The sequence below is a fragment of the Bufo gargarizans genome, chromosome 2 (assembly GCF_014858855.1).
Source record: "Bufo gargarizans isolate SCDJY-AF-19 chromosome 2, ASM1485885v1, whole genome shotgun sequence".
Taxonomy (NCBI): domain Eukaryota; kingdom Metazoa; phylum Chordata; class Amphibia; order Anura; family Bufonidae; genus Bufo; species Bufo gargarizans.
The window spans coordinates 671,771,003-671,797,618 of record NC_058081.1 but is presented as its reverse complement, the minus strand read 5'-3'; the positions used below and the strand labels follow the sequence as shown (position 1 = coordinate 671,797,618).

At 45.4% G+C, this 26,616-nt stretch overlaps 1 long non-coding RNA gene across 2 annotated transcripts in view; it reads right to left on the bottom strand.

The window, feature by feature from the left end:
* Positions 1 to 26,616, bottom strand: part of LOC122926932 — a 70,954-nt gene that overhangs the window by 6,654 nt on the left and 37,684 nt on the right. The window contains exon 2 of one of the 2 annotated variants that reach the window (XR_006387735.1): positions 614 to 672. The exons of the other annotated variant lie outside the window; for it this stretch is intronic. This is a non-coding gene — a long non-coding RNA (uncharacterized LOC122926932). The remainder of the gene's footprint in view (positions 1 to 613; positions 673 to 26,616) is intronic. 2 annotated transcript variants of the gene reach the window in all.

Here is a 26,616-nt window from a genome sequence, read left to right as displayed (position 1 = left end):
ACTTTTTAAACAAAGATAGCACTATGTCAGGTGACCAAATAAATTTTATAGGCGACTGTATCACGTTCATTTTAGACCATAACTATTTTAAATATGGACCTGACTTTTATCTTCAGACGTGGGGGACCGCGATGGGGACCAGATTCGCGCCAAGCTTCGCAAATCTATACATGGGCAGATGGGAGGAGCTCACCATCTTTCCCCATGGCGGGCTCGGTGCGGGTCTGGTCCTCTGGAAGCGGTTCATCGATGATATTGTTTTTATCTGGCAAGGGGACACCACATCCCTGGACAGCTTTTTAATTAATTTAAATAAAAATGACTTTTATCTACAATTTACCCCATCCTACGATAAAGTACAGATTAACTTCCTTGATCTTAATATATTTGTCGAGAACGGCAAACTACACACGAAAACATATCATAAACCCACAGACACCAATGGATTCATCCCTCTGGACAGTTGTCACCTACCGATATGGCTTAACAACATCCCTTATAGTCAGTACATACGAGCACGTAGAAATTGCACCACCAATACTAATTATCAAGAAGAGGCAAAAATGTTAAACGCCAAATTTACAGAAAAAGGTTACAAATTGGAAACACTCACCCCTATCATCAGAACTGTAGAAGGCCTAGACCGCCACACCCTATTAGAGGACAAAATACCTAGGACAAAAGAAGAAACAAATGACCCTCAGCACAGTGAAGATATCAAAATTCCTATCATCACAACATACAGTATAGGGGTCAATAACTTCAAAAAAATCATACACAAATACTGGGACATTTTAAAATATGATAACATTATTGGTAATAAGATCCCCAATAAACCTACTTTCATTTTTAAAAAAGCTCCAAACTTGGCCAATTTAGTGGCCCCTTCCATCAAGAATGATAAAGTGAATTCAAAAATATGTGCCAAAAAGGGTTTTTACCCCTGCAGACTGTGCTCTAATTGTAAAATCTTGAGACACCAGGTTAAACCGACATTCCAAATAGACACGCCACAAGGCAAATACATAATAAAGGACTACATTACCTGCCACACCAAAGGAGTCATTTACTACATTAAGTGCCCATGCGGGAAAATGTATGTGGGGCGAACTAAAAGAGAACTCAGAATACGAATAAGAGAACACACCAATAACATTAAAAAGAAATCAGAGTATCACCCACTATCACGCCACTATACAGAATTTCATCAGGGAAAATTTCTAGGATCCAGTTTTGGGGGTATAGAAAAAGTCAAGCAGGATAGGAGAGGTGGCGACTATATCAAAGCTATGTCCAGAACTGAAAGTAAATGGATTTTTAGATGCAACAGTTTAGCCCCAAATGAACTTAACAAGGAAATAGAATTGTTTGCATTCCAGTAAGAAATAATCACCAACTAACACATTAATAATAATCAACAGATTGGTGGTGCCCTATAAATACATATATAACCAAAACAAATTGTAGTTACTGCCCTTTTATAACCCAACCAAAAATATTGTACCTGAATAAACAATGAATTCCAGACAGAATCCATGGGGATAATAATCGCATTTAACATATCCACTAAAGACTGATATATCGGCACCTCTTTCACCCCAAGAACAGTGTTTATCCGTTACCATAGGAAACTAGACGAGCTATTTAAACCTCCAATGAACAATGTGTAGACTAACCCTGACGAAGGAGCCCGCTTTGGCTCTAAAACGCGTAGGTTACGGTCTTTTGTCCTACGGAGGCCACCATACTCGCACCAGGTGACGTCACCGCAAGCAGGTTTCCCGGGTAACGGATCAAGCTCCCTCGCGCCGCGCGTGCTTCCGGCCGGCGCTGCTGCTGACAGGAGAGCAAGAAGAACGCCGCGATCTGAAAGGACACCAATATCCTTACAAAAGGAACCCAGAAGAATCAGCACAGTGGAGCACCGACAGCGGGAACATTTTGGAGTGAAGAACAAACAAGGTACTGAGGGTAGTGGCTTTATCAGCATTAACCACTCGCTTACCACCCTATTCCTAGTGCCAATATCCATATACAATAATAAACCACATACTCTTCCCCAACAACTGATTATATGGTCTGATTCCAATATTGATTCACACTCTGACACCACTTATTCTAGCAGCACACCACCTGGTCATTCAGACTGGCACTAGGTACAGTGCAAACTTTAAGGACCAGCCGATCGTTATTGTGTACCAGCGCTTGTGTCTCTTGTCACCTACTGGTGATATATTTACCTTCTATACACTTAATCAGGGAGAACAATAGCTCCTTTTCAGACACTAAGCAGCAGGATCTCCTCATACAGGCAGACTTACACGTATCAATACAATAGGAGCGCAGGGGGGTCTCCTTTTTATCTTTTGCCTATAAATGATGTCATCAGTGAATTGTCACATCTGCGCTGCAATAGCGTGTGTCAGGGCCAGATATTGGAAAAAATATTAGCGAAAACAATAATATTTTTTCAATAATTTATCCACACTGTGCCTATAAACGGTGTCTGCAGTGAATTGTCACATCTGTGATGCAATAGCGTGTGTGTGTGTGTCAGGGCCAGATATTTGGGAAAATATTACTGACAACAAAGATATATTTTCCATAATTTATCCACATTTTTCCTATAAAAAGTCCCTTATAACATATAACATTTAATATGAAGAAGGCGAGCAGTAATGGACAGGGAAGTGGCCGTGATGCTGATGGTGCATGCAGAGTCCGTGGCTCTGGGCGCGGTGAAACTGTGTCTGCTGCCAGAGCACAAAAAAAACAATCATCCAAGATACCTAGCTTCATGTCCCAGTTTGCAGGACGGCGTAGGACACCGCTCCTGAAGTCAGCCCATTGTGAGCAGGTGGTCGGTTGAATTGCAGCAGACAGGGCCATCTTTAGCAAGGGGCAAAAGGGGCAGCTGCCCCAGGCCCAGTTGCTCCTGGGGGGCCCAAGGCAGTTGCCTCTTGAGCCCTGCTGGCCACTGGCCCAGGTGTCAGGCTGTCAGCTACAGAGAGGGGGGGGCTGCCATGCCATGCCTGCCTGCCGATACTCCAGGCAGCGAACTGTGAGAGCTGCGAATCTCTTAGGAGAAAAGACCTTAGATGACATCATTACCATGTGACCAGTAACCTAGCAATATTACTGGTCACATGGCTATGAGGTAATCAAAGGTCCTTTCTTTCTACCAGGAGTGTTGGTGCAGGAGAAGTTTGCCTTAACTGTGGAGCATTTTTTGTGAAGATTACATCAGGAAAATGTGACAGGGGCTGTTATGCTAATATACTGTAAGCTACTGTATACTGTGGGGGGCTGTATACTGTGGGATGCTGTATACTGTGGGGGGCTATGCTGATTCTGATTTACCGTATACTGTGGGGTGCTGTATACTGTGAGGGTTGTATACTGTGGAGGGCTTTATACTGTGGGGTGCTATACTGCTCTATTGTATACTGTGGGGTGCTGTATTCTGTATAGTTTGGGGGGCTGTATACTGTATACCGTGAGGTACTGTATACTGTGGGGTGCTGTATATTTTGGAGTGCTATACTGCTCTGCTGCATACTGTGGGGGGCTGTATATTGTGGGGTGCTGTATACTGTGGGGCACTGTATACTGTGGGGTGCTGTATACTGCATACTATGGGGTACTGTATACTTTGGGGTCTTATACTGCATACTGTGGGGTGCTGTATACTATAGGGTGCTATACTGCATACTGTGGGGTGCTGTATACTATATGGTGCTACATATACTGCATACTGTGAGGTGCTGTATACTATAGGGTGCTATACTGCATACTGTGGGGTGCTGGGGTGCACTGTAACACTAGGGTGAACCGAGCCCCAGTCTCCTTCCTGCAGAGCAGTGCCCAGTTCCAGCCTGAGCCCAGCTGCCCAGAGCACTGATCCTGAGCCGCTGGAGTCTTCAGAACTGGAAGTATTTACATTCATTCACTGTACTCTACCAGGTGTGTGGATTCTTTTTTGTGTGTGTTGTGGTTGAGGGTGGGATTGCATGCTAGGGTGTGGGAAGGCAGGATCCAGGGGGCCCAAGTAAATTTTTGCCCCGGGCCCAATAAATATTAAAGACGGCCCTGGCAGCAGATAATGCTTCCAGTCGGTTAAACACCACCCTGTCTTCCACCAAGTCCAGTCTCAGTAGCCAGGAGTCTGGTCCAGAAAATCCTCACCCTGATCCTCCTTCCTCCCACCATTTACAGTCTGGCCAAAGAAGTGATCCAACACTTGGATATTCCGAGGTTCTCTTTGTATCGCCATTAATTGATTTGGCCCTCTCGCCAAGCACGCTTGAAGAGGGACCTGAGATCTTGTGCCCTGATTCCCAACCTCTTGAGCAGCCAGTGTCACAAGAACATGACGCTAGGGAACTGCAATTAGTGTTTAATGAGCTGGATGATAATGAGACACAGTTGCCAATGACTCAACCGGTTGAGGAAGAGGAGGACTCAACAGGTTGAGGAAGAGGATGACACACATTTGTCAATCACTGAGGTTGTGGTTAGGTCAACAAATCAGGAGGATGATCAGAGTGAGGAAGTGGAAGAGGAGGTGCTGGACGACGAGGTCACTGACCCAACCTGGGAAGGTGGAAACAAGCCGAGCGAGGAGAGCAGTACAGAGGGGGAGGGATATGCAGCACTGCAACAGGCTGGAAGAGGCATTGGGGTGGCAAAAGGTAGAAGGCAGGCACCACTGAACAGGCCCGCAACTGTTCCATGGAGCACCCACTTGTGTAAATCTCTCTTGCCAAGGGGTAGGTGTTTGGCAGTATGCTGCTTTTTTTTTAGGAAAGTGCGGATGACAAAGGAATAGTAGTTTGCAACCTGTGCCACACCAAAATGAGCAGGAGCGTGAACACTAGCAACCGCACCACCACCAGCATGATCTGCCACATGGCATTAAAGCACCCTAATAGGTGGACCGAACACCTGGGTCCACAATCTGTGTCTGCGGGTCACACCACTGCCTCCTCTTCCCCTGTGTTACGTGCTGGCCAATCCCCTGTCCAAGAAGCAGGCCCGGATGCCTCCCGCCCTGCACCTGGACCTTTGCAAGCACCATCAGCGAACACATCCACTTCCCTGTCCCAGTGCAGCGTCCAAATGTCATTAACCCAGGCATTTGAACGCAAATGCAAATACCAAGCCACCCACCCACAGGCCATAGCACTAAATGTGCATCTTTCCAGATTACTGGTCCTGGAAATGTTGCCTTTTAGGCTTTTAGACTCTGAGGCCTTCCGCAGCCTTATGTCGGTGGCCATCCCTCGTTACGCAGTCCCCAGCTGCCACTATTTTTCAAGGTGTGCCGTGCCAGCCTTACACTAACATGTGTCCCTTAAGATCACATGTGCCCTGACCAACGCAGTTACTGGGAAGGTCCACTTAATGATGGACACATGGACAAGTGCTTTCGGCCAGGGACGCTACATTTCCCTGACGGCACACTGGGTGAATGTTGTGGAGGCCGGGAGCGACTCGTACCCTGGGATGGCACAGGTGCTACCGACGCCAAGAATTCCGGGCCCCAATTCCATCAGTGTTATCGACACCACCTACGTTAGTGGCCCCAAACCCCACTTCTCCTCCTTTACTTCCACCTACGAAGTATCCGCGTGCAGCACCAGTTAGTCATCAGTCGGTAGCTGGAAGCAGTGTAGCACTGCAGTGGGTAAGCGGCAACAGGCCGGGCTGAAGATTATCTGCCTAGGTGACAAACAGCACACCGCCGAAGAGCTGTTGCAGGGGATAAGAGACCAGACTGAGCTGTGGCTCTCGCCACTCAACCTAGAATTAGGCATGGTTGTGTCTGATAATGGCCGTAACTTGGAGCTAGGCAACCTTAGACACATCCCATGCCTTGCCCACGTATTCAACCTTGTGGTTCAGCGGTTTATAAAAACATACCCCAATTTGCCTGAGCTACTGGTGAATGTGCGCCGCGTGTGTGCACATTTCTGCAAGTCACCAAAAGCTTCAGCCGGTCTGTCAACGCTGCAGCAGCGCTTGAAATTGCCAGCTCACCAGCTGTTGTGCGACATGAGCATGTGCTGGAACTCCACGTTCCACATGTTGGCCAGGCTTTGAGAGCAGCAGTGGGCAGTTGTGGAATACCAGCTGCAACATGGTCGTCGCCTTTCCAGTCAGCTTCAGCTATTCACAAGTGAGGAGTGGGCATGGATGTCTGACCTCTGTGAGGTTTTACGCAACTATGAGGAATCAACACAGATGATGAGCTGTGATAACGCTATTATCCGCGTCACCATCCCACTTCTATGTCTTCTAAAACGCTCGTTGCTCACAATTAAAGATGACACTTTGCATGTGGAAGAGGTGGAAATGGGGGAAGACATTACACAGGTTGATGATAGCCAGACCACCCTCAGTTTGTCTTCTCAACGCGAATTGGAGGCTGAAGAGGAGGAGCAGGAGACGATTGCCTCAGTTACAGAGGGTAATAAACATGGAAGTTTAATTCCATCTGTTCTGCATGGGTGGGCAGAAGAGGAGGAAGAGGATTAGGAGATTGGGAATGATCCTCCTGATGACGACAGCAAAGTCTTACCTGTTGGTACTCTGGCACACATGGCTGACTTGATGTTAGGTTACCTTTCCCACCACCCGTGCGTTATACGCATTTTAAACAACACGTATTACTGATAACTTCTCATCTCTCATTCCTCTGGTGGAGAGGACGAGCAAAATGGTGCAATACCAGAAGATCCTTCTTGGAAAATTGCTCCTAAATTTTCCATCTGACAACGCTGGTGGCAGAGTCTGTACTTCCTTGGCCAACCGAGGAGGGGAGACAAGGGGAACACACAGCAGTTCCAACAGAGGCAGGGCAGCACTCTCCAAAACCTGGGACAGTTTCATGACACCCTGCCAGCACCCTTACCCTGATGTGCGGCCTACTGCCACAAGGAGAGAAGAATTTTGGAAGATGGTGAAGGAGCACATAGAAGACCGTGTCAGCGTCCTCCATGATCCCTCAGTGCCTTACAACTACTGGGTGTCCAAGCTGGACACGTGGCACGAACTTGCGCTCTACGCTTTGGAGGTGCTAGCCTGCCCTGCCACCAGGGTTTTGTCTGAGCGTATATTTAGTGCTGCTGGTGGCATTATAACAGATAAGCGTATCCGCCAGTCAACTGAAAATGCTGACAGGATGACTCATATAAAAATGAACAAGGCCTGGATTGACCATGACTTCTCGACTCCACCAGAGGAATGCTGAAGAACATAAAGGCATGTTACATGTGTTGTTTTTAATGTAGTTAATAGACTGTATTCCCATGCACCCCTTCCACCACAAACAAGGTCATATGGTTGAATCTTTCTTTTCTCATCCTCCTCCTCCTCTTCTGTCATATCAACATGCATTGCTTATTCGTCACATATAATGGCCTCGCATATATAGCCTTCGAATATAATTTTTTAGAGGGTCCGCTCACCAGCAGGCCCTCACATCAAAATTTTTACAGGGTCCGCTTACCAGCAGGCCCTTACATCAGATTTTTGACAGGGTCCACTCACCAGCAGGCCCTCACATCAAATTTTTTACAGGGTCCGCTCACCAGCAGGCCCTCACATCTAATTTTTTACAGGGTCCGCTCACCAGCAGGCCCTCACATATAATTTTGTACAGAGTCCACTCACCAGCAGGCCCTCACATCAATTTTTTTTTACAGGGTCTGCTCACCAGCAGGCCCTCACATCTAATTTTTTACAAGGTCCGCTCACCAGCAGGCCCTCACATATAATTTTGTACAGAGTCCACTCACCAGCAGGCCCTCACATCAATTTTTTTTTTACAGGGTCAGCTCACCAGCAGGCCCTCACATCAAATTTTTTACAGGGTCCGCTCACCTGCAGGCCCGCAACTCAAATCTTTCACAGGGTCAGCTCACCTGCAGGCCCGCAACTCAAATCTTTTACAGGGTCAGCTCACCTGCAGGCCCGCAACTCAATGTGAATGAGGCCCTCCTTTATGTCATATTGCATTAGAGTGCCTATTCCTTGTAATTTTTGGCAGCACTTGCACTTTATATACAAGTAAATATACAGGAAAGAATGTTTTCAATCCATTTTTCCTATAAAATCGATTTTTTACTTTGGTTTTGTGCGTAAAACCTTAATTAGATTCTGGGCCTGATGATCAGTTTAAGGCCTTTTAAGCAGCATCAACAGCAGCATGGTGATAAAAATGAGTGGCAAGGTGACATGGTGTGGAGATGGCAGCATGAGGAGTCTGGATAAAAGACTAAGGCCACAGATTGTTGAGAAATATTCAGATGGAAACAAATCTGTAGAGCTGTATGACGGTCACCTGCAGATTAATGCAGCCATCAAAATCAAGTTGGGTTTGTCGGTTCCACCTCAGCTCACCAGTAGGCCCGCACCTAAAATCTTTTACAGGGTCAGTTCACCTGCAGGCCCGCAACTCATGCTGCCTTGGTTTGAAGTAGTAGCTGTAGCCGTTTATCAGGCTCCCTCTCCGAAATCGAACAATGATTCCACGTTACCAGTGGTCACCATGTTAGGCGCATAAAAGAACATCGAAAGTTGATAGGGAAGATATCCAAATGGATCGTGGACGGGGACGTGTGATCAGGCAGAAGTTATCTATCGTCAACAAAGCAGCAGCAGGGCCTCTCCTGTATAACGTTTCCTCATCCAAAATACTGCAGTGACATTCCCTGTAATTTTTTATTACTCATTCCAATAACAGGGCATCTTAAGAGTCCTGTATTGTTATTTATCGTCACTACCTCCACGAGTCGAAAGTGTGTGATTTGCGCTGGCTACCCGCTTGCCTTCCTTGGATGTAGTAGCCGTTTCTCAGGCTCCCTCTCCGAAATCAAACACTGATTCCCCGTTACCCGTATTTTACAATGGTTTTGAGCTGACAATTACATTGAAAGTTGATAGGCCAGACATCTGAATGGATCGTCGCCGTCACAAGGACGTGCGATCTGCCCCAGGTTAACTAGAGTCACCAAAGCGGCAGCAGGCCACTGCCCATAATGTTTTAGATGGTCAGATCAGCAGGCTCTTGCTCCTAATGTTTTTGAGGGTCACCAAGAGGCCATCAATCATAATTTTTAAAGGGTGTGTATGATACCCTCCTTTATGTGTAACTAAGGGTGTATCGAAGTGCCTCTTCCTTTAAATTTTTTGGCAGCACTTGCAGTTTATATACAAATAAATATTCAGGAAATAATGTTTTCTATCAATTTTTCCTCTTTAATCGATTTTTTTTTCTTTGGTTTTGTGCGTATTATTGTCATTATGTAAAAGTGGCTTACTATTTGGACAACATAGTTCCCAGCAGCGACCAGCGAGTCCAAGATGCATCCATATATCCTCCTCATGCTGATACAGAACCATTTCGGTGGCGTTACCAACAATTTCTGACATTTTCTTATGAACCAGGCACCCTCCCCTCTTCAGAGCAGGTGGTACCTGGTATAATGCTCGGGTTCTCCCATTGACTTCCGTTATACTCAGGTGCTCGGTCGAGCACCCAAATATCATGATGTGTTCGGCCCAAGCACCCGAGCACTACAATGCTCGATCAACGCTAGTAGCAATACATCTTACCCTGATGACGTCTTTAATGGAGCTGAGCTCTCTGTTTCAATAGTTAGAAGAACCAATTAAAACCCTCCCTTTACAGACCTATCCAGTGATTTATGGACAGTTGGCAAACCTGTTTAGGGCTACCTTCCTGCTATTTAGATCTAGCTTTGGAAAACATAGTTTTTGCACATCTGTCTAGATTAGTAAGAGTGAACTGCTTTAGGAAAGGGTAAACCAAGTTGTACAGGGTGGGCCAAGTTGTACAGGGTGGGTCACCACCCATCTTGAAAAGTTTCCCCCCTCACATATACTAATGTGCCACAAACAGGAAGTTAATATCACCAACCATTCCCATTTTATTAAGGTGTATCCATATAAATGGCCCACCCTGTAGATTAGTGAAAGCTCAGCAAGGCATTCTGATTTCTAGACTTAATATTGAGCGTTTGGTTCATGCAATGAGTAAAAGTTCATTTTCATATACTGGACAGTGAAGCCTCTTTGACACAATTACTCCAAATTGCAGCAAAAAAAGTTATTTTAGAGGGCTGAGCCATTCAAAGAAGATGGCCATTATACATAAGATGTAGGGGAATTTGACTGTCTCAGGGGAGGTCTTCTCAAAGACATGGGAGATTTATCAAACTGCTGTAAAGGAAAACTGGCTTGCCCATATCAACCAATCAGATTACACCTTTCATTTTTCAGAGCTTCTTTGCAAAATGAAAGGTGGAATCTGACTGGTGCAGTGTCCTGAAATACACTGCAAAGCATTAAAAGTGTTAATATCACTGCATTTTATGCATTATGTGCATGTACTACAAATCCCATAAGGTTGTATGGTAAGTGGGAGATCCCATGAGTCTAGTCAGGACTGGCTCCATCCTTCCTCTCTAGGAGGAAGATTCTGGAGTTAATGGCTGACTGCTCTGGAGTGAACAAATCAGAGCAGCAAGAAGCAGCTCCTGTAGAGAGACTCCATTCCCCTACAGCCCACAAGCAACTTATGTGCCAGCCCTCAGAACATAAAAGATCTATAGAAGGTTTAGCCGCTAATCTGGCTACAGCCTCCTCTGCATGTGGTGGAAACACTGTAAGCTACAAGCTGCCCACCATAACTAAAGTACAGGAGAGCCCCTGTGCATAGACTGTATTCCTCTGAGGATACTGTGTATATCATATATTTATATATATCTGATGATAGAGAAAGTACATCCCTTTAGGCCAGGAAAAGGAGAGATTGGCCAGTCTGACTGTGAGAGAGAGAGAAACTTGCCTCCATATACAACCTTTGGGAACTACTTGAATCAACTGTAAAGACTGTATTTCATGTGAACAGTGCTTGTGTGGATCACCTGCTTAACCGCTTCAGTAAAGCCCTTTGATTTGTTATACCAACACCGGTCTCATCATTATACCACACTACATTTGCACTGCAAGGTGCTACTGTCAAGACAACTGAAACCCTGCCTCGCACCATAAAATAGCAATATCAAGGGCACCTCAACCGCCATCAGGCAGGAGAACCCTAGAACCAGAGTGTGCCCCAAAGGGAAGTACCAGTGCTCCCATCCCATCACTGCAAGTCAGCCCAAGGAGCTTCAGGAACCCATGCGTACGACTACTGCACCCCTCCGACCACCCACAGTCAAGTGCGCCTCTGCAGCCCGTTCACTGCACTGGTTGCTATGAACAACTAAGCTAATTTTCCTTTACGTAACTTTTGATAAATCTCCTCCATAGTCTTTCAAGGATTTGCAAATACATACGGTATTGTAAATTTATGTCAAGTCATGTATATGTACACAGAATACACTATGCTCTATTTTGAGAAGGTACAATAGAAGTTTCTGATGATAAAATGTACTTTCCAGACTCTATAAATAGACAGCAGGTGTGTCACCATATTGCGTTATAAATGCTCCCTCCCTTTTTGTGACCTTGAGGACGATGCAGTGTAACATTTTATTGATTTATGGAAAACACTTAAAGACTTGCTTGCATGATGAGACACACCTAGTCATCCTAGTTTCCATCATTAGACATGTAATTGCTTCCTTATTAACGCCTAAGTGGAGACCATTATCTTTTTAATTGAAGTTTTCCTGTATGCTTAAGGGGATTCTCTGGGAATACCAAGTGCCTACAGCCTGCTTTCTTAAATAGAAGATTCATGCTTACTTGCTCCCTGCCTTTAAGATCCTCTGCGCTGCTTCCGCTGTGTCCTTATTCCGGTTCCTGACCTATTTTCTTCTAGCGGTGTATGGGAATGGTCACATGCTCCGCTACAGCCCATTACTCATGGCAAAGGTTCTTTCATCATGAAAGTTCCCCGTTTACATGGATCAGTCCCTCTTTTGACACTACAAAGACCCCCAATGCTTGAAAGCACACACTTCTAATTATCCGTCCATACATTAACTTCAATGAGCATTACACGTATCTCAGACATGTTGAATGTTTTGTCCATCCAATGCCATCATTGAACGAACTAAGGATCAACCCAGAATTCACTGCAAAAGTGAAGCTTTCTGCCAAGGAAGCCCTGGGTGGGTTGCAACCTCAATGTTCTAGGGACGTCTGGTTGGGGAATACATGTTTATTGTCAGTTTACATGGTAATCCAAATTACATTCTGGGTGTGTCTGTCTGAAAGCAAATAAAATGTATGCTTTATAGTGTTTATCTGCTGATTACTCTCCTTACTGTGCATTTCATGTCAATAGTGAGCATCAATAAAGATAAGCAGAAGACCAGAGGGAAGATTCTTTATTCTAGGTTTGATGTTCTCTCTGACATCATTTACAAAGGAAGCAAACCCTAAATAAAATCAGCTTTATAATTTCGTTCTAGCATAGGAACAGAATACTGGAATTGCCAGATCTGGCATATACCATAGACTGCCAGCGCAGACTGATCCCCTTCACTCTAATGGAGTCTGCCGGGCATCCAACATGAATACCGGCATTCTGCCAGTCAAAATATCCTTGCTATTCCCAGCAATACAGTGGACAGAGCCAGAAACAGAAAGCTCAGTCCACTGTGCTGAGAGCAGATAATTGGTGGGGGGTAAAGGATAGGTCATCAGTATCTACAATGCAGAAATCTCTTTAAAGGGAATCTGTGTCTTTGATCATGATGTCTGATTGGGAGGTAGCTTACAGGGCAGAAGGAACTGAGTGGATTGATTTATAGTTTCATAGAAAAATATTCAGCAATCAGCATAGCATGTATGCCTAGGCTTCCAGTGGGTGATCCAATCCAGTGACATAGTGTGCAAGGCTAAAAAAGCATAGGTCCATCCGGTTCAGCCTATTATCAGTTAATACAGAGGAAGGCAAAAAAAAAAAAAACAGGAGAAAAAAAAAACAATTTTTCTAATTTTAGGGGAAAAATTGCTTTCTTACTCCAATCAGGCAGGCAGAATAACTTCCGGATCAACTACCCTTCTCCAGAAATCTAAATACTGTACTCAACCCATTTCAGTTTTTACCCTCTTTAGATCTGCTATCACCTTCTTGTACACAGATGCCCACAATTGTACACAATACTCCATGGGAGAGATTTATCACCCCCTACACTATGGTTTTGGCAATAAAAAGTCTCAAAACCCAGCATTTTTACAACAAAAACGGGCTGTGGTGAGTGAGGGGTGTTGGAGGGACCATCAACTCTATAACATTCATTATTATCTATGCCAAAAACTAGTGGAAATAATTAGAGATGAGCCCTGACCTTGCCCTTTTGCTAATTACAAATTTTTCATGATTCCAGTGCGCTGCACTAATCTCTCTAACGCCTATGCGTCAGCAGCCAACCACACGGAGACTACCCCAAGAGGAAGCAGGCTGGCGCATTCCCTGCAGTGAAGACCAGATCCCTGTATAGCGGTTAAAGAATGAAAACCAGGGAGCCATCTGGATAGCGCCCTTAGGTTCAGCACAAGCCAAATACTGTTGGTTGGCACAGTTCAGTTTTTCCACAAATACTGTCCATAAAAAGGTATTCTTTGGAGCAGACACTGAAGTATGTACCCTAGGAGTACAATCATGGACAATATGGGGTAGTCACAAAAGGCAACACTTGAGGTAGATGCCAAACACTAAATAATGTCTCCACTTTTCTGCTGAGGTAACGGACTTTTTTCCAGGTTTCAGATGCTGGAGGCCATGATATCTTACCAGCATCCTGTACAGCACATTATTAGTCCTAATCACGCACTTCAAGCAAAAAAGATAGAGTCTCTGTAAAATACACTAGTCTCCTCAAGCGCTGCAAATCTGAAGACAATGTGGGAAAAGTCTATTACTCTGGACATCGAGTTTGGTTGTAATCCAGGATCTGAGCGACCTATAGAAGATCTTATATACGCACCTGACAAGTGAAGCCCTGTAAGTATAATCTGTTTGCAGGCAGATTAAGTGTTGTGATATACTACGCTATAGTCCTCTTTTTCAACAGAGTTCTATTTTGATACCATCGATATCTTTACACGCCTTCACTTACAAGGAATCTTGTGAGTATAAACCTGTTCACATGGAGCGTTAGTCGTTTGGAACCTGCTACACCATAGTGCGTTTTCTCATCATCCACAGGTTTGCACACTAAAGTTGGATTGCGAGGTGGCATGTGATCCTACTAGTTGAAGATTTCAAAAGTGAACTTTATACACAGAGAAGATTTTCCTCTTGCAGCGCAGTCTTTTCTATACATTCTAATCACGCACTGTAAATCTACCTGTGTCGGGTGACCGACCCACCAGGCCACTGGGAATCTGCCTGGAAGGGCAGGCAGACAACCATTCCAGATCTGAGTATTACTACATGTGTATGTTAGCAAAACCCTCAAGCCTCAAGTCAAGTAGACACACACAAACACATATAATGTACATTAGATGTGACAGAGTTGTGACAAAATCCTGTTTAATTTTCAAAGTTCACATGTTGGGACATCTTGAGCTAAGAGGACAGGTGGGGAAAGACACACCTGTCCCTTGGATGTCTGTCAAAAGCACAACATACCTACAGTGAAAAGAATGAAGCTGAAAAATGGTCATGTCATGCAGCGGAGTATGAATGAAGAAGGAAATGATCAAATTTAACTAATCCAGACAGATTTGCATGTTAAAAGCCATGTCTCTCTTTTTACTTGGATTCTAGAACAAGATGCTTATATACATTTCCCCTAACTGCTCAGGACCATGTTTGATAAATCCCATAATTACAGATATGACTGCAAGCAAATATCGTCAGGATCGGTCATCAATATCTGATCATCGGGGGTCCGACGCCCGGCATCGCCGCCGTTCAGCTGTTACACTATACATTGTGTCCCCTGTAGCGGTGGTGTAGTGTAATTACAAGTGTCATCAGAGTGTACCAACAAGAGACTTCTGAGATGATGGGCAGTGTAATGAAGAAGAAGCAGTGCTTGCTTGGAGCACCACCTCCTCTTCAAACAGCTGATCAATGGGGGTGCTGTGTGTCGGATCCCCCGCAGATCAGATATTGATTACCTATCCTGACAATACGACAATACGACAATACGTCATCAGTATGTATAGCCTGCACGATCCCTTTAATATTCCTACATGGTTTGACTATGTTATACAGTATGCCATTATCTATCTATCTATCTACATATTATCTGTCTATTAATCTATCTGTCTGTCTATCCATCTGCATATTATCTGTCTATCTGTCTATCTATTTGTCTATCTCATATCTATCTGTCTATCTGTCTATCTCATATCTATCTGTCTATCTATTTGTCTATCTCATATCTATCGGTCTATCTATCTATCTATTGTCTATATATCTGCAGTATATATATATATATATATATATATATATATATATGTATATGTACAGTGAGCCAAAAGTCTCAGGACACCCTTTTTAGCAAGTAATGGGTGAGGGGGGCTATCTTTTAGGCTATGTCCGAAACATGCCATCTTGAAAGCAAGGGCAAATTTTTCCATTTGGAAGAGGGTCATGTACAGTAGCATATCAAAGAAGACCAGAATTTTCTCAGAAATCAATTGCCACAATCAGAATTGCAATATCTCTGGGATTCAAAGGTTATCAACAGAGAAACTTCAAAACTTCAAAATTCTGTGTTCAGAATCGCGAATACGAATATATAGCACAAAATTCTAAATATTCGCAAATTCTCAAAGTGGCGATATTCGCAATTAAAATTCACGATTCGAATATTCGTGCTCAACACATTGAACATGTCAAATAGCTGAGCATCACAGGGAACATTCCCGGTTGTTGTTGTTGGGTGTGTCCTGCAACTTTTGACTCAACCTGTATACATATATATATATAATTTCTTCCGATGCAATGAGACTAGATATGGTGACTGATAGCTCTTAATATCCATTAATTCAGTTCTTATTGAAGATTCAGTCTATTAGTCCGACAAAAGCTTGTATTTTTTTTCCCTTCTAACTTCAATATCAGACAGCAGGCCATTATGGCATATATAATGCGCCTCGACTACTGTCTGGTTACTTAATAGACCTTTTATTTTATTGCATTGTGTACAAAACGCCAAGATAAATAAAGCCATCTGCTTCTATGTTCTGTTCTATGGCTGTTTTAATGATCATCCCACAAGTTGTGATGAAACTGCCATGAAAATCAATCCTGCTCTAGCAACAGATGGAAGTCTGTCCTAAACCATAGGGATTTTAGTTCTCTTTCATAGGAAACTGACTGATTTTCTAGGCTTTATATCACATATAATAATAAAAAGTAGAGGGTAAGCCAGGTCAGTATGATAACTTTTGCTATGTACTTTCAGGAGAGCGTACCAGACACAATAATGAGATATCTAAAGTTTGATTGGGGCACTTACAGTACAATTGTACATTTACAATGCATTTGGAAAGTCTATAGACTAGAGATGAGCAAATTGATTCTAAACTCATCAGATTCTTTACAAATAAAAAAATAAATTGTCTGCCATAGGAATCCAAAGCTTTTGAACAAATCACATAAAAACAGCAGGAAAAACCGAAAGGGAGGGAGGAGAGGAAGGATCACATGACTCTGGGAGGAAGTAACATAGTAACATGGTAACAGTTTATTATAAGGCTAAAAAAAGACATCCGTCCATCCAGTTTAGCCTGTTACTTGCAAAGCAAAAACCCCATGAGGTAGAAGCCAATTTTCCTTATTTTAGGGGGAAAATTCCTTCCTGACACCAATGAGGCAGTCAGAATTCTGGATCAACGACCTCTCCAAAATTCTAATAACTAGAACCTGTAATATTATTACACTCCAGAAATACATCCAGGCCCCTCTTGAACTCTTTTAGTGAACGCCCCATCACTACCTCCTCAGACAGAGAGTTCCATTGTCTCACTGCTCTTACCGTAAAGAACCCTTTTCTATTTTCCTGTAGACAATAAGTATTTCACCTCGTCACTTTCCATGTGCAGAACCTTACATTTGTCAGTGTTAAACCTCATCTGCCACTTCTCTGCCCAAGCCTCCAATCTATCCAGATCCCTCTGTAGCAGTATTCTGTCCTCTTCCATCCTAATTAATTTACCCAGTTTAGTGTTATTTGCCCAATACTGACCCCTGAGGTACTCCACTAGTGACAGTGACCCAATCTGAGTGTGTACCGTTAATAACCACCCTCTGTTTTCTATCACTCAGCCAGTTACTTACCCACATACATACATTTTCCTCCAGTCCGAGCATACTCATTGTATGTACTAACCTTTTATGTGGCACAGTATCAAATGTTTTGGAGAAGTCAAGATACAGTATATGACATCCATAGATTTACCGCGGTCAATTCTAGAACTTACCTCCTTATAGAAACTGATTAAATTACACTGACGAGCAAAAGGGTAACAATTAGTGTTGGGCGAGCATGCTCGGCAGAACACTAATTTTACTCGAGCATTGCGATGCTCGGCACATCGCTGTGTTCGGCCGGATACCGCGTGTGCTTGAGCGCAATGCTCAAGTCTCCTCCAAGCACGTTTGTTGGCTGCTACGAAGCCAATAAACGTGCGGCTTAGTACTACCATTCACTGTAATGTCGTATTGGCTACTGGCATGGCAGTGATTGGCTGGCCGGAATGTGTCATCGGGTGCTATATGCAGGCATGGGATTCAGCTGGTTAGCTCCGGTTCTACAGATCCAGTTGTTCAAATTACAGCCGGATCGGAGAACCAGCTGAATCCCAATCCGGTGCGGCAGGAGATGAGCGCTTGCATTGTGGAAGCGCTCATCTCCTTACATTCATCTGTATCACCGTCCTCTGTGGCGAAACTGGGGGCATTGTTTGCACATATGCAACATTATGGGAGTATCTACTGGCTGCATGGCTAACACATGGGGGGACACTATGGGGGTATCTACTGGGGGCAATGCTGGCATATGGGGGACACTATGGGGGCATCTACTGGGGGCATGGCTGGCACAAAGGGGACACTATGGGGGCATTGCTGGCACATGGGGACACTATGGGGGCATCTACTGGGGACATTGCTGGCACATGTGGACACTATGGGGGCATCTACTGGGGACATTGCTGGCACATATGGACACTATAGGGGCAGCTACTGGGGGCATTGCTGGCATATGGGAGACACTGTGGAAGCATCTACTAGGGGCATGGCTGGCACAAAGGGGACACTATGGGGACATCTACTGGGGGCATTGCTGATACATGGGGGACACTATGGGAGCATCTACTGGCACATCATTGGGGACACTATGGGGGGCATCTACTGGGGATATTGCTGGCACATGTGGACACTATGGGGGTATCTACTGGGGACATTGCTGGCACATGTGGACAGTATGGGGCATTGCTGGCATATGGGGGACACAATTGAAACATCTACTGGGGGAATGGCTGGCACAAAGGGGACACTATGGGGGCATCTACTGGGGGCATTGCTGGCACATGGCAACACTAAGGGGGCATCTACTGGCACATAATTGGGGACACTATGGGGGCATCTACTGGGGACATTGCTGGAACATCTGGACACTATGGGGGCATCTACTGGGGACATTGCTGGCACATGTGGACACTATGAGGGCATCTACTGGGGACATTGCTGGCACATGTGGACACTATGGGGCATCTGCTGGGGGCATTGCTGGCATATGGGGGACACTATGGAAGCATCTACTGTGGGCATGGCTGGCACAAAGGGAACACTATGAGAGTATCTACTGGGGACATTGCTGGCACATGGTGAACACTATGGGGGCATTGCTGGCATATGGGGACACTATGGAAACATCTACTGGGGGAATGGCTGGCACAAAGAGGACACTATGGGGGCATCTACTGGGGGCATTGCTGGCACATGGGGGACACTATGGGGGCATCTACTGGAGACATTGCTGGCACATGGGGAAGCTATGGGGGCATCTACTGGGGACATTGCTGGCACATGTGGACACTATGGGGGCATCTACTGGGGGCATTGCTGGCATATGGGGGACACTATGGAAGCATCTACTGTGGGCATGGCTGGCACAAAGGGGACACTATGGGGGCATCTACTGGGGGCATTGCTGGCACATGGGGAACACTATGGGGGGCATATTTTGGGGGCATTGCTGGCACATGGGGACACTATGAGGGCATCTACTGGGGACATTGCTGGCACATGGGGACACTATGAGGGCATCTACTGGGGACATTGCTGGCACATGTGGACACTATGGGGGCAGCTACTGGGGGCATTGCTGGCATTTGGGGGACACTACGGAAGCATCTACTGGAGGCATAACTGGCACAAAGGGGAAACTATGGGGGCATCTACTGGGGACATTGCTGGCACATGGGGACACTAAGGGGACATCTACGGACACATCATTGGGGACACTATGGGGGGGCATCTACTGGGGACATTGCTGGCACATGTGGATGCTATGGGGGCATCTACTGGGGACATTGCTGGCACACGTGGACACTATGGGGGCATTTACTGGGGGCATTGCTGGCACATGGGGGAATCTACTGGGAGCATTGCTAGCACATAGGGAACACTATGGGGGCATCTTATACTGGCACATTATGGGGACACTATGGTGTTGGAGGGGAGGAAGAACACTATGGGGGCATATTATATAGGCACACTATGGGGGCACTAAGAAGGGGCATTTATACTAGCACATTCTGGGGGACACTATGGGGGAATCTTATACTGGCGCATTAAAGGGGCACTATGGGGAAGAGGAGAGGAGTACTATGTGAGCATTTACCAGGCGCATTATATAGTGGTGTTTTATACTTGCACACATTATGAGGGCACTATGGGGACATTAGCTCAACTGGGGGCACTGAAGGAATTTTTTGTTCTGGCACACAGAACGGGAGAATTCTTGAAGTAGTGCACATTATTATTATTATTATTAAAGGTGGCAGGTGAGTTGTTAAGAAGGTATGAGGATGATGGAAAAGTAGGAACCTAATATGTCTTTTGTCAAACTGCAGAGACAAGAGATGGGTGAAAAATCATCATGGCGGTCTGCTCTCAAAGGAGAAGATGAAGAAAGAGAAGGTCTGTATCAGAGGAGAAGTCACTTGATATAAGAGGTATGTGGTGCTGTATTCTGGATAGCACAGAATATAATATGTATGCAAATGTGTCTTTAGTGCTAGGTACAAATGTATATGGTGTAGGTAAATCTACAGTAAGTGTCGCCTAGGGGTCATTTATATGCTTTATGGTGTATATTGTATATGTAATTATGTGAGTGTAGTGTCTATATAGTCTGTTTATGTATGCATACCCCTCAACCATCCCAGATCTGGCATAACTATGTACTGTGTGTGGGGCACAATGGAGACTAAGCAGGGTTGGGACATGTACAGATAGACATTGGGAGGAGTTAGAGGTGTGGGCCAAGCTCCTTAGGCTTTTTAAAAGTTTTGTGGTATGTGTGTGTAGTGTATACATGGGGTATTTATGTGTATGGATATGTAAACATGTGTCGTGATGCCGCGTATTTGCTGTTGAGTAGGGAACCTGTTCTTAAAAATTTGAATCCCACACCTGGCTATATAGCACCCGATGACACGTGTTCAGCTCAGTCTTTGTCAGGGAGAGCTGGAGAGCAGAAGGGAGAGATAGTCTAGGGCAGTGATGGCTAACCTTGGCACTCCAGCTGTGGTAAAACTACAACTCCCAAGATGCCCCCCTTGCTTGGCTGCTCTCAGAACTCTATAGAAATAAATGGAGCATGCTGGGAGTCAGAGTTTCACCACAGCTGGAGTGCCAAGGTTAGCCATCACTGGTCTAGGGAGTGAAATAGGAATATTTTAGCTTTTATACTTGTTATAGACTCAAAAGTCCTTTTAAGGACTATTGTGTGTGGCAGCAATATATATTTTTAGTGCAACCTGCACTAAATTGCTAAAACTTGTTAGAGACCCAAAAGTTCTTTTAAGGACTATAGTTGTATCTGGAAGCAATATATATTTTCAGCGCAACCTGCACTAAATAGCTTGCAATTGTTTGGCTGCTGCAGACAGAGACATTATCTGCACTACATCTCCTGTTTAACGTTTGCCCATCCTAAATATCAGTGACATTAAATTCAGTGCAATTTTTTATTAGCTGCTGGTGACAGCGACATTGCTTATGCTAAACCTCCTCTTTAACATGTGCGCATCGTAAATATCAGTGACATTCATTCAGTGTAATTTTTTATTAGGCGGTGGTGACAGCGACATTACTTGCGCTATACCTCCTGTTTAACGTGTGCTCATCCTAAATATCAGTGACATTCATTCAGTGTAATTTTTTATTAGGCGGTGGTGACAGTTACATTACTTGCGCTATACCTCCTGTTTAACGTGTGCTCATCCTAAATATCAGTGACATTCAGTGTAATTTTTTTATTAAGCGGTGGTGACATTATTTGCGCTATACCTCCTGTTTAACGTGTGCTCATCCTAAATATCAGTGACATTCATTCAGTGTAATTTTTTTATTAAGCTGTGGTGACATTATTTGCGCTATACCTCCTGTGCGCATCCTAAAAATATCTGTGACATTCTGTGTACTTTATTTGCGTATACACTTACAAAACCTGTGCTACTGTACGTGTGACATACTTGCAAGCATATATACCATTTAATATGCTCAAGGTGAGCAGTAAGGGACGGGGAAGTGGCCGTGCTGCTGATGGTGCACGCAGAGGCAATGGCACTGGGTGTGTTGAAACTGTGCCACACTCATCCACGATAACTAGCTTCATGTCCCAGTTTGCAGGGCGGCACAGGACACCACTCTCAAAGTCAGACCAGTGCGACCAGGTGGTCGGTTGGATTGCAGCAGATAATGCTTAGAGTCGGTTAAGCACCACAAAGTCCAGTCTCAGTAGCCAAGAGTCTGGTCAACAGAATCCTCACCCTGATACTCCTTCCATCCACCATGGAGATTCATGGCAAACAAGTGATCCCACTCTTGGATATTCCGAGGAGCTGTTTTCATTGCCATTCCTTCATTTGGGCCTCTTGCCAAGCCTGCTTGAAGAGGGACATGAGCTATTGTGCCCTGATTCCCAAAATCTGAAGCCTCTACAGTCAGAAGAAGATGACGGTGGGAAAGGTAATTATTGTTTCACAAGGTGGATGATGATGATGAGACACAGTTGCCAATAAGTCAACCGCAATTAGTGTCTCAAGAGGTTTATGATGAGGATGAGACACATTTGTCAATAACTGAGGTTGTTGTTAGGTCAACGAGTCAGAAGGATGACCAGAGTGAGGAAGTAGAAGAGGAGGTGCTGGACTATGAAAACACTGACCCAGCCTGGGAAGGTGGCAAGCCAAGCAAGGACAGAAGTACAGAGGAGGAGGGATCCACAGCACCGCAACAGGCTGGAAGAGGCAGTGGGGTGGCAAAAGAGAGAAGGCGGGCCACACCAAACTGTTCCCTGGAGCACCCTCTTGCGGCAATCTCCCTTGCCAAGGGGTAGGTGTTCCGCAGTCTGGCGCTTTTTATTGAGGAATGTGCGGATGATAAAAAAAATTGTCATTTGCAACTTGTGGGGTACCAAAATGAGCAGGGGCGTGAACACTAAAAACCTCACCACCCTAATAAGTGGGCCAAAAGTCTGGGTCCACAACCAGTGTCTGCGGGTCACACCACTGCCTCCTCTTCCACTGTGTTACGTGCTGGCCAATCCGCTGTCCAAGACGCAAGCCCGGATGCTTCCCGCCATGCACCTGGACCTTCGCAAGCACCATCAGCTAGCACATTCACTTCTGATTCCCAGCGCAGCGTACAGATGTCTATACCCCAGGCCTTTGAACGAAAGCGCAAATACCCAGCCACCCACCCACAGACCATAGCACTAAATGCGCACCTTTCCAAAATACTGGCCCTGGAAATATTGCCATTTAGGCTTGTGGACACTGAGGCTTTCCGCAGCTTGATGGCGGTGGCTGTCCCACAGTACTCTGTCCCCAGCCGGCAATATTTTTCATTGCGTGCAGTCCCAGCCTTACACCTGCATGTGTCCCGTAACATCACCCATGCCCTGACCAATGCAGTTATTGGAAAGGTACACTTAACAACTGACACATGGACAAGTGCTTTTGGCCAGGGACGCTACATTTCCAGGAGCCTGGGATGGCACAGGTGCCACCAACGCCAATGATTGCGGGCTCTACTTCCATCAGGGTTTCCGCCGCCACCTATGTTAGTGGCTGCAACCCCCCCTTCTCTTCCTCCGCCTTCTCCTCCAATTCCACCTCTGAATTATCATCTTGCAGCACCAGTCAGCTATCAGTCAGTAGCTGGAAGCAGTGTAGCACTGTAGTGGGGAAGCGGTAACTGGCTGTGCTTAAAATTATCTGCTTAGGTGACAAACAGCACACCACCGCAGAGCTGTGGCAGGGGATAAGTGAGCAGACTGAGCTGTGGCTCTCACCACTCAACCTAGAGCCAGGCATGGTTGTGTCTGATAATGGCCGTAACTTGGTGGCGGCTTTGGAGTTCGGCAAGCTCACACACTTACCTAGCCCACGTGTTCAACCTAGTAGTTCAGCGTTTTCTCAAAACCTTCGCCAATTTTCCTGAGGTACTGGTGAAGCTGTGCCACGTGTGTTCCTATTTCCGCAAGTTATCGATAACTTCCGCCAGTCTGGCAACGCTTGCAATTGCCAGCTCACCAAGTCTTGTGCGAAGTGAGCACACACTGGAACTCGACGTTCCACATGTTGGCCAGGATCTTAGAGCAGCAGAGGGCAATAGTGGAATACCAGCTGCAACATGGTTGTCGCCTTCCCAGTCAGCTTACGCTCTTCGCAAGCGACAAGTGGGCATTTATATCTGACCTCTGTGAGGTTTTACTGAACTTTGAGGAATCAACACAGATGGTGAGCGGCGATAACGCTATTATCAGCGTAACCATCCCACTTCTGTGTCTACTCAAACGCTCACTGCTCACAATTAAGGCGGACACTTTGCATGTGGAAGAAGTGGAAATGGGGGAAGAAAGTACACAGGGTGATAGCCAGACCACCCTCAGTTTGTCTTCTCAGCGCAAATTGGATAATGAGGAGGAGCAGGAGACGGTTGCCTCCGCTACAGAGGGTAGTACCCATGGAAGTTTTATTCCATCTGTTCAGCGTGGATGGGTAGAAGTGGAGGAAGAGGATGAGGAGATTGAGAGTCATTCTCCTGATGACGACAGCGAAGTCTTGTCTGTTGGGACTCTGGCACACATGGCTGACTTTATGTTAGCATGAGGAGAAGACAGAAATAAAGTTGCGGCACTCACCGAAGTATGTAGCAATTTCTTTATTGAAGCTTCCTCAAAGGGTAGCTGAAGGATCCAGGGGCGGACACAAAGTTGCGAGCTCGCAACTTTGTGTCCGCCCCTGGATCCTTCAGCTACTCTTTGAGGAAGCTTCAATAAAGAAATTGCTACATACTTCGGTGAGTGCCGCAACTTTATTTCTGTCTTCTCCTCATGTTGCAACCTCCTGCTTACAGTATCCTCCTTGCTGAGCACCACATTAAGAAGTATTTTTTGAACTGCATTACGGTTTGGTTTATTACGGCATTATCAGTGCAAGCAGTGCCGCCCGACTACCTTTCTCTCCTCTCTTTGCATCACTGACTTTATGTTAGGCTGCCTTTCCCTTGACCCTTAGGTTGTACGCATTATGGCCAACACCGATTATTGGTTGTTCACCCTTTTCGACCCCCACTACAAAGAGAACTTCTCATCTCTCTTTCCTGTGGTGGAGAGGATGAGAAAAATAGTGTAATACCAGAAGGTCCTTGTGGAAAAAGTGCCCCAAAAAATTCCAGCTGACAATGCTGGCTGCAGAGTATGTAGTTCCTTGGCCAACCGAGGAGGAGAGATGAGGGAAACACACAGCAGTTCCAACAGAGGCAGGGCAACACTCTCCAAGGCCTGGGACAGTTTTATGACACCCCGCCAGCACCCTCAACCTGATGCGTGGCCTAGTGTCACAAGAAGGGGAAAATTTTGAAAGATGGTGAAGGAGTATGTAGCAGACCGTGTCAGCGTCCTCAATAATCCCTCTGTGCCTTACAACTATTGGGTTGTAAGCTAGACACGTGGCACGAACTGGGGCTCTACACCTTGGAGGGACTGACCTGCTCCACTGCCAGCGTTTTTTCAGAGCGTATATTTAGTGCTGCTGAGGGCATAATAACTGATAAGCACATCCGCCTGTCAACTGAAAATGCTGACCGGTTGACTCTTATAAAAATGAACAAGGCCTGGATTGCCCCTGACTTCCCTATTCCGCCAGAGGATGGTGTCTGAACATAAAGGCACTTTAAATGTGGCTTTTATGGTGTATTGAATACACTGTATTCCCATGCACACCTTCCACTCCTAAAAAGGGTATATGGTTCAATCTCCCTCTTCTCGACCTGCATCTCCTCCTCCATCATATCAACATGCTTATTAGACTGCCCTCACTCCTAATGTTTTAGAGGGTCAGCTCAGCAGCGGGCCCTCACCCATAATGTTTTTGAGGATCAGCAGCAGGCCATCAATCATAATGTTTTAGAGTGTCAGCTCAGCAGCAGACCCTCACCCCAAATATTTTTAGATGGTCAGTTCGGCAGCAGGCCCTCACCCACATAATTTTTTAGGTGTTCAGCTCGTCAGCAGGCCCTCACCCACAAATTTCTTTAGATGGTCAGCTAGGCAGCAGGCCCTTGCCCACAAAACTGTTTAGATGGTCAGTTCGGCAGCAGGCCCTCTCCCACAAATTTTTTAGATGGTCAGATCAGCAGCAGGCCCTCGCCCCAAATGTTTTAGAGGGTCACCAGAAGGCCCGTGCTCATAATATTTTTGATGGTCACCAGCAGGCCATCAATCAAAAATTTTCAAGGGTGTGTATGATGCCCTTCTTTATGTGTAATAAAGGGTGTATTGGAGTGCCGGTTCCTTGTAATTTTTGGCAGCACTTGCACTTTATATACAAGTAAATATACATGAAAGAATGTTTCCTAACAATTTTTCCTCTAAAATCCATTTTATCTTCGGTTTGGTGTGTATTATTGTCTGTCTGCAAAAGTGGCGTACTACTCGGACAACATAATTTCCAGCAGCGACCTGGGAGTCCTAGATGCATCCAGACATCCTTCCTATGCTGTTCCCGAACCCATTCCATCAATTTCTGACCTTTTTCTATGAACCAGATAGACTCCCCTCTTCAGAGCAGGGGGTGCCTAGTTAAATGCTCGTGTTCTCCCATTGACTTCCATTGTGCTCGGATGCTCGGTAGAGCACCCGATTATCCCAAGGTGTTCTACTCGAGCACTCGGGCACTTTGGTGCTTGACCAACACTAGTGACAATGTTTTGAACTTTTGACTTCCAGGCTCCACATCTCACCATCCACTACAGCTTCAAACTTGAGACAACCATCATTTTATAGACAATCAGCTTGTCTATCTAATACATAAATTGGACTTGCAACTACGTATTTAGCAAATGATTAGTTATGCAGATTCTTGTCATGTAAC